The 9898-nt window shown below is 28.5% G+C and overlaps 1 long non-coding RNA gene across 2 annotated transcripts; it reads right to left on the reverse strand.

Moving 5' to 3' along the window:
• Positions 1-6373: 6373 nt before the first annotated feature.
• On the reverse strand, positions 6374-8170 carry LOC136205402 (uncharacterized). Of its 2 annotated transcripts, none has more exons than XR_010675930.1 (3): positions 7870-8170; positions 7345-7525; positions 6374-6681 (listed from the first exon to the last, which is right to left on the reverse strand). It is a non-coding gene; the product is annotated as an uncharacterized lncRNA (long non-coding RNA). The 2 variants fall into 2 exon arrangements; XR_010675931.1 differs by having other exon boundaries at positions 7345-7771.
• Between the last annotated feature and the right edge of the window lie 1728 nt (positions 8171-9898).

A 9898-nucleotide genomic window follows, 5' to 3' on the forward strand; every position in this document is an offset into this window, starting at 1 on the left:
ATAAGTTTTTTATTATGACAAAAATAATTAATAAGGAAATTAGATCCCCAAAATATTTAAATTAAGAATTAAATTAAGTTTGATTTATGCTAAGTTAAGCATTAAATTAAATACGAAGCCAAAATGGCCTTAGAAAGACAAAGGTCCAAAGCCTTACTTCTGGTTTGGAAGCAGAAGCCCAAATTCCAGAAGCAAAGAGGAACAAGGCATGAGAAGTTTCTCGGAAAAAATCTGAAAAATCATGAAAAATCTACAAAAAAAAAAATAGAACGCAGAGATACACAGTAATACCTCCTTAAAATAAAATATGTAAGATATTAATATAATCTCTAAGTGGGTTTCAGAGTTCAGGATTTGATGGGAAATTTGGATTTTGGCTCGTTTAATCTATTCACATGCGAATTCAAGGCGTAATTATTTTCATCATGGAAATCGGACGAAAAATCCATACTTACACTTCTGTTATAAAAGATTGAATTAAAATTAACAACTAAGTTCTTTCCATCTCAAAATAAAAAATTGATTATGGGAGAAAAAAACATTCAAGCTAAAAGGGGTAAATTACACCAATAGTACCTGAACTTTACCTATTTTACACTTTGGTACCTAGATTACATTTTGTCCCAAAAATATACCCGAAGTAACGATGAACGGACAATTTAGTAAATTTTACCGGTAAATGACCGGTCAATGCAAGTTTGTCTAAGTAAATTACATCAATGATACCTAAACTTTTCCTAATTCACACTTTGGTACCTGGATTTTTTGTCCTAAAAATATAACTCAAGTGAAGGTGACCGGATAATTTAGTACATCTGATCGGTTAGTGACCAATCAATGAGAGTTTGACCATTTTGAATTAAAAATTAGGATCTAAATACACTCAATTAACATAAAATTATAATACTATCCTTTATATATGTAGAGCTAAAGGGTAGTATTGTATATATTAATTGAGTGTATGATGGGTCTAAATTTCTAATTTAAAATGGTTAAACTCATGTTGACTGGTCAAATATACTAAATTATCGATTCATCTTTACTTGAAGTGTATTTTTTGGACAAAATGAAATTTAGGTACCAAAATATGAATTAGGGTAAAGTTTAGGTATCATTAGTGTAATTTACTCATCAAACCCGCATTGACCGGTTATTGACCGGTAAAATGTACTAAATTTTCCGGTCATCGTTAGTTCAGGTATATTTTTGGAACAAAATATAATTTAGGTACCAAAGTGTGAATTAGGCACGAGTGTACGTACTAGTGTTAGGAAGACTGAAGAGTTTCCTATTACGATTGGAGTGCATCAAGGTTCCGCACTAAGCCCATTTCTTTTTGCCATCGTTATGGATGAACTAACAAGTTCACTTCAAGATGGTATACCATGGTGCATGCTGTTTGCAGATGATATTGTGTTGGTTGATGAGACGAAAGAAGGAGTGGAGATGAAGTTGGAACTATGGAGGCAAACTCTAGAATCTAGAGGCTTTAAGTTGAGTCGAAGTAAGACAGAATATTTGGAGTGTAAGTTTAGCGGCCGTAGGAGTAGGGAGGTAGGGACAATCACCCTAGATGGGAGAGTTGTTCAGGCCTCGGATTGCTTCCGGTATTTAGGATCTATTATCCAAACGGATGGAGAAGTAGATGGAGATGTTGCTCATAGGATTAAAGCTGGTTGGTCGAAGTGGAAGAGTGCTACGGGTTTCCTTTGTGATCCCGGCATGCCTAATAGATTGAAGGGAAAATTCTACCGGATGGTAATTAGACCAGCATTGTTATATGGTACGGAGTGTTAGGCAGTGAAACACTGCCACATCCATAAGATGTCGGTGGCGGAGATGCGTATGTTGAGATGGATGTGTGGTCACACGAGAAAGGACCGGGTGCGTAATGAAATAATTAGGACAAAAGTAGGGGTCACATCTATTGAGAATAAAATGAGAGAAAACCGACTAAGGTGGTTTGGCCATGTGAGACGTAGAGCGCTTGATGCGCCGGTTAGGAGAACCGAAGAGTGGCAAAGGGATGTAGTGGTGAGAGGTAGGGGAAGACCTAAGCAAACTTGGAGGAGGGTGATCGAGAGTGATATGAGTTTATTGGGAATTGAGGAAAATATGGTAGTGGATAGGACGGAGTGGAGGGAGCGAATCTGTGTCGCTGACACGACTTGATTTTCACGGTTTTATATGATGGTTCATGTTAGCCGACCCCGAATCATTTCGGGACTAAGGCTTTGTTGTTGTTGTACCAAAGTGTGAATTAGGGTAAAGTTCAGGTACTATTGATGTAATCTACTCAGCTAAAAAGAGGTAAAAAAGAGAAATACTTCATTGGCTTAAAGAACTTTTTGGCACCTGACCTATCCAAAATTTGTGCATTTAGCCCCTGACATATTATTTGGTCATATTTGGCCCCTAACCTATCAAATTAGATAAAATCCAACCCATATTGAATGAAAAATTAACTCTGTTGGAAAATTAACGGCAATAACCAATACAAAAATGACACATGGCACATAAATAAAATTAATTTTCACTCTATCGGAACACTATAAAAAGTTTTTAGGATTTTTTTACTGTGTAAAATAGTTACTATTGCCATCTCCAGTTGAAAATTAATTTTATTTATGTGTCATGTGTCGTTTTTGTATTGGTGACTGCTGTTAATTTTCCAATAAAGTTAATTTTCCATTCAATATGGGTTGAATTTTATCTAATTTGATAGATCATGGGCCAAATATGACCAAATAATAGGGCATGGGCCAAATGCACAAATTTTGGATAGCTCAGGGGCCAAAAAGTGCTTTAACCCTACTTCATTTAAAATAACTCATAAGGGTTCATAAAAAAAATTAACTCATAAGGGTAAAATAAGCATTTCATTATATTTATTAGAAAAGTTCTCAAAATTAATGTGGATGCTTCCATTTAGGTTTGTGGTAATGTGGTCTGGAATCATCTCGATAGTGTTGATGGGTGTTTCTCTAAAGTTTCCCTACGGTATATAAAGGCTCTTTCCTGGATGAAACAACAACCTTGCTAATATTTGACTAGAAATCGACTCGCAACATGTAGCTGAGGCTTTCAATTCTAGGTTTAAATTTTTTTAATAAAAAAAGATTTTTTGAGTAAAAATATGAATAAAATAAAATGATCAAAAGTGAAATTAGTTTTAGGAAGAAAATGCAAAAAAGTATACTGATTAAAACTAAAATTTATCGATAAATAAAAAGTAGAAATAAATAAATATATGGACTAAAAGTTTGGTGAAGCTTTTAGCCTGTTGGTTGAGAGTTTACCTATAACTGTTATGGTTATGGGTTCGAATCACATTGGAGTGGGGTGTGTTAAGGGTTTTCCTTTTGTACATCTTTGTGACTGTTTAGTTCAAATGAGTTAATAAATCAGAATTGTCAATTGCTAACAAAAAATTTATTCATACATGTGTCAGTATTAATAAATTAATCACATGTAAATATAATAATGAAAATCAATTATTTCAACCATTAAAATAAAAAATGATAAAACTGAAATAAAATCAATAAAAAATGCATAAACATTAAATAATCATTTAAAACAATTAAAATGAAATACTAAAACTGAATAATATGATAAAAAAAAATTGGTCAAAATTATTTCAGGATAAAAAGTAAAAATAAATAAGTTCACGGATCAAAAATAAAATTAATCTAAAAATAAAAGAAAAGAGTATAAATAAATAAGCATAAACAAAAATAAAAAGGTAAAATTTAGTAAAAAATTTATATATATATATATATATATATATATATATATATAAAAGAATCAAAAGTGAAATTAGTTCAAAGACAAAAAAAAAGTAAAAATAAATAATTATATGGACCAAAACAAAAATTAAAAATTAAAAAAAAAAGACTAAAGTAGAATTTTATAAGGAATGTAAGGGCCAAGCTAGTAAAGGAAAGTAAGATCTTATTCTTTTTTTTTTTTTACTGAAATTAAGTAAACTGAACTGAATGCTGCTGAACTAAATACTGTTGAATTGAAATGATAAATTATATATATAAATAATCATAATTATAATAAATAATGATAAATTATATATAATGATAAATAATAAATTATATATAAATAATTATAATAAAAATAATAAATTATATATAAATAATTATAAGTATAATAAACAATGATGATATATATATAAAGAATATTGAATTATAAATAATATATAAAATAGATATATAACTAATAATAAATTATGTATAAATAATTATAATTATAATAAATTATAAATTATATATACATAATTATAATTGATAACTTGTGGAAAAATCCTTGATCGGAGCCCTTCCCTGTGAGGCGCCATTGGGATCGACCGGGGACACTCCGATGTTATCAATAATTATAATAAATAATAATGAATTATAAATAATATATAATAAATATATATATATATATAATAAATTATATATAAATAATTATAATTATAATAAATAATGATAAATTAGATATAAGTAATGCTAAATTATAAATTATAAATTATAATAAATTATATATAAATAATTATAATTATAATAAATAATGATAAATTATTGAACCAAACTAAATGCTACTGAATGCTATTGAACTGAATTGAAATTAGTAATACTGAAATTAAGTGACAAATAACAGGGTCTAAAGAGAATAAAAAACCTTAGCAGGATTGGATAATGAAATTAAAGAAGTTAGAGATGAATTTAAAACTTAAAAAGGTAAAATGAATGATTGAATGAATAAAAAAACCAACAATAAAAGGAATAAAACTTCATCTTAATAAAACTTCATCTTTCCCTTACACTTTCCGGAAATACTCAAAACAAACACCCCCCAGATAATCAATTTAGAATAATTTAAAATTTATTAAAAAAACCATGTATGGTTTATCACCTACTTTTTCTTTCTTGAAATCTCCAAATAAATACCCCTATTATTATATAAAGAAAAGTATAAAAACAAATCATGTGGCTATACCTTTTCATAGTTTAAAAAGTTCATAAACAGAGGTTTTGTGTTTATGCAATTTACTAATCCAATCATTTCGTAAAAAAATTAATATCGTGACTATTTACTAAAAAAATGAGCGATTTGGAGCAATAAAAAGGAGTGACTTTACAAATTACCCAAAGTGTAAAGTTTGATTTTGTAAATTAACAAAACCACAAATATTGTTTTGCCGAAAAATTGACACACACATCATGTAATTGTAAAATTCACAAAGCATATATCTATATTTATAAACTTTTAAACCATAAGACCGGTTTTTGTAAGTCAGCCAAACTAGACGATTTCTTTTTGGTTTTAATTTGTGTGATTATATAAAAAGGTTTAAATTGGTTTGATAGAATTAGAAATGATAATGGGTACTCTATTCGCGGGTAACCGACACTGTCGGATCCTACTTGGATTACCCATACCCTATATAAAAGGATATGAGACGGGTATATGGACTCAAAAAATTACCGTGACGAGTATGGAAATATCCCTTGAAATATCCGGTACCTGCTATATATTTGGCGACTAATGGATAACCTGTTACCCTTCCTGAATCCTTCGTACAAAAACATATTAATAGTTTTAAATGTAGGAAATGAGATTCGAAACCACACCGTTATTAATAATTTGAAGATGAATTATTTATGGATGGTTTATTAAATTTATGCTTTGTTAAATTTGTATATTTTTTTGTTTTATTTATTGATTCTTATCACTACAAGAAATTAAGTATTTTATGACGCACACAAATTGTCATGAAAACATGATTTTTCGTCACAATACACAATAGATGACGGAAATTTGTTGTTACACCGAACGTCATAGTAGGAGCGTGGTATTATGTATATATGATGATTTTTCATTTCGTCATAGATCATTTACTTTTAATGACGAAAAAGATCATGTGTCATTATTCTGTTTTGTTTTAGTGACTCTTATTTTGTCACTATTATTATAAATATTTTGTCACGTAAAACTTAATTTCGTCATGAATAGTGAACATTTAAATGACAAAATTTAAATTTTGTCAACTTAAAACGTAGCTAAAGTGACAAATAAATATAAATTTGAAATTTCAGAGAGTTCAAATGACATTGTACCTATCACAATTTTTGTCACTTAAGTTTACACTTTGTCATGAAACATAAATATTATACTGACGAAATTCATATTTTGTCCACAAATATATAGTTTAAGGTGACAAATATCTATATCAAACTGGAATTGCAGAATTTTAACGACATTATAACTGTCAAAATATTGTCGCATTAAAATCTCATTTGTTGCTGAATAGTATTAATATATGACAAGTATATGGTCATTAAAGGTACATCTTAATTAATGATAAAGATTATCATGTAATATTATCTTATAATAACAAAATGCTTAATTGTCATATATTAAATATATATTGTGATATTACAATCTGACATTAAAACAAATAATTTTGTGACAACTTTGGTCGAAACGCCTTTTTCTAGAGTCGTTCTCCTCCATTAGGTTTGCACTGTTTGGTAAGTTATTGTACTTGACTCTATACATATACTCGTTCCGAAAAATTACTTCAACTCAAACACCGGGTGACTTGAGACCTTTTTGCTAAATACCTCCATGCTACTCCCTTTTCTTGAATCTCACCATGAATATATGATTAGAGAAAAATACACCAACCTGCTATTGCAAAAAAAAAAAAATATCGAAATTCTTAATACACATTTTAGAAACATAAGAATCAACATAGCTGGCAATATTAAATTAAAACAAATATTACATAGTGGCAGTCATGGATATTATCAAAAAAATCTAGACACTTATATCAACTACAAGTATGGATAGCTAAGAATTCTAATAATAAGAACCCAAACCCGACAGACATTTGTCCATAAACTAATGGGAAAAAAATTCATTTAGACTTGACTAAAGTTAATATATACTTGATTGAAGTTAAAGAAGCTAGAAATTTGGACACTTTGCCTTTAATTTTTTAACAATAAGTATTGCATCTCTATTTTGGGCATTCTTAGATGACACAATAACAAGATTAGGCAAGAAAAACCTGCACAAAATTGAGCTCTTGATAAACTATGCTTGAGAATTCATCAATAAGAGCAATAACTTAACTAGTGATTATATCTACATAATTGCTAATAAAAAAATCTAAAGCCTCTAATCAAGTAAAATTCAATTCCTATATGGCTTCTTCACATCCCGACCAAATCAATTAAGAATTTCAATTTCATTTGCATAGTCAATTTTAAAAAAATTAGATATTAATGTAAAATTTTACTATAACATTTTGTATGTAAATATCAATAAGAAATGGCCAAATTGTACCTGAAGCTCAGAGTGTTCCCAGAGATACTCAAGAGGAGTTTTTGCTTCATGCATCGTCATACAATATCTATGCTTTTCCTTGCTCTTGCTCGTGATTCATGCAATTGAAACTTACATCATTGAATTACTTTCAGAAATGAATTCGTAAGACCACAAGGACAAGAATCAAAATGACCAATCCCTAGCAACCAAAACAAAATCACTGAAAAAAGAAACAAACAAGAACACAAGCAAAAATAGCAAGCAAAATCAAAACATAATCAAAGCAAAAAAAAACAACAAGCAGAATTGAATTAGAAGGACCTAAATCACTGAAAAAAGCAACACGCATCCTAGCAAAAACAACAAGCAAAAAGGCGCATAATTATTAGCACCACAAAGCCTTCTTCCGAAACAAATCTCCTGAGAGTTCCAGGTTTAACCCAAACTATACATAGAAAAAGAAAATCAAAAATTACTAAACTACTCATAATTTCTAAATAATTCAAAAACTTTAAAACATTGAGATTTAGAATTCGATCTTACTATTGCCAAAATGGTATATGAATAGACTGGAAGAGAGAATTTGAAGCCACATACAAATGGAACCCTGGATTTTTCTAGGTCAATAATAGCGGCCAAATAAGAGAAGGTGTGTGAAAATGGTAGGAGATAAGAGGGTGATGGATGAAATAATTAAACTCTGATTCATGTGAAGAGAGGAGAGAGGATTGAGAGAAAGAGAAAGAAATTGGGGATGGAGAGAGATCGTGGGGGGAGTGGTCACTGATCGAGAAAGAGAAATAGGAAGGGTGAGGGCTAGATTGCAATTCTGGACAAGAGAGAAAGAGAGGGAAACCAGGGATACAATATTATAAAACACAGGGATACAATATTATAAACCAGAGATACAATATTTTTATTCCTCATTCAGCACCAATTGCATATCAATTCGTTCTAAAAAAGAATTTCATGTTTTTTATAATTTAATAATAGAATTGGAGATTAATATTTATGAATTCGGTGATTTTTTTTGTCAAATTCGTGCAAAAGACAATATATTTTTTCACATCCCAACCTATGTTTGTGATTTGTTACTGATAAAATGTTGCACGTGTGAAGTGTAGATGATAAGATTCATGACCGAAAAGACAGTTTGATGAATTATTTCTCAAATTGACCCAATTTATCAATGTTAGGGGTAAAATAGCTATTCGCTTCCAATGTTATGGGTAAAATTGCACAATTTTAGACGCTATGGGTAAAATCGCACAATTTTAGACGTTAGGCGTGAAATTGCTCCTGACCCAAAACGTTAGGAGTACTTTTGCACCTTAACCCTTTTATTAATTTAACTCTTAATTTAATAAGAATAAAATTAATCATTATTATTATTCAGAAAAAAAAATTCGACTTATAATTAATGTAAAGTTTAATAAAAAAAATTATTTTACATAACAAAATATTAAATTACTACATAAATAAAATAGATTAAGTTAAAATTCAAATCTCCTTATTTAATTGAAAAGTATTTAAACGAAACCTGATTACAATTTTTTAAAAAAACTCATACATACTTGATTACAAAAGATAAATATTAATGTCAACCTTCTTTTATTTTTATGTATTTTTTTATGCAATGTTCTATGCACTTTCTTTTTTTTTTTTTATGTTATATAGGTCAACTTTTTAATCCACGTATGATTTACTTATTTATAATCATTTGTCTTGTTAATAATTTAATATATATTTGTTGTTATAATAACTTTAAAAAATAAAATGCCTACTTACAATAGTTAGATTAAAATTATGATATAACGATAACAAATTATCATAAAAAAATGTTATATTTACGACAGTATAAAAAGATCGTAAATTAAAATTAAATTATAATAATTTATCTTTCATGACGATATAAAAAATCATAAGTTAATATTAAATTATGACAATTTATCTATTTGTCACATAAATATTCAAATAAGTAACAATATATTAGTATTGTCACAATAAAGTAACAAGACATGACAACATATATTTTGTCATATTTTTCAAGTTATTTTATCACGTATTACAATCGTCATTAAATGATTATTTGCAACTACGAAACATTAATCATCATTTATAACAAATATTTCATCATTAAAATTATTATTTTATTCCAATTTGATATTACTAAAATATTTCCAAAAATATTATGGTGACGACTATTGAAATATCGTCATAATAATATCACAATGCATGACGATGTTTAAATAATATCACATAAAATAACAATAAATGACAAAATCTAATTCATTATCATTTGTTCAAATTAAATTATCACAAATACAAAGTGTTATAAATAAATAATCCTTACAATGACGACATATTCGTCACTAAGTATTCTTATTTCGTCACGAAAATATTTTCCCTCCATATTTATTCTACTAACTTTTACCTCCAAAACTATAATTTACGATATTCTGGTTATTGTCATAAAATATATCGAATAGTGACAAATTGATAGAACAATGGAGATGTTCGTAAAAATTGTCATGAGAAAGTTAAAAACAATGACGAAAGGTAAATTTTGTCA

This window comes from Euphorbia lathyris, chromosome 9 (assembly GCF_963576675.1).
Source record: "Euphorbia lathyris chromosome 9, ddEupLath1.1, whole genome shotgun sequence".
NCBI lineage: Eukaryota > Viridiplantae > Streptophyta > Magnoliopsida > Malpighiales > Euphorbiaceae > Euphorbia > Euphorbia lathyris.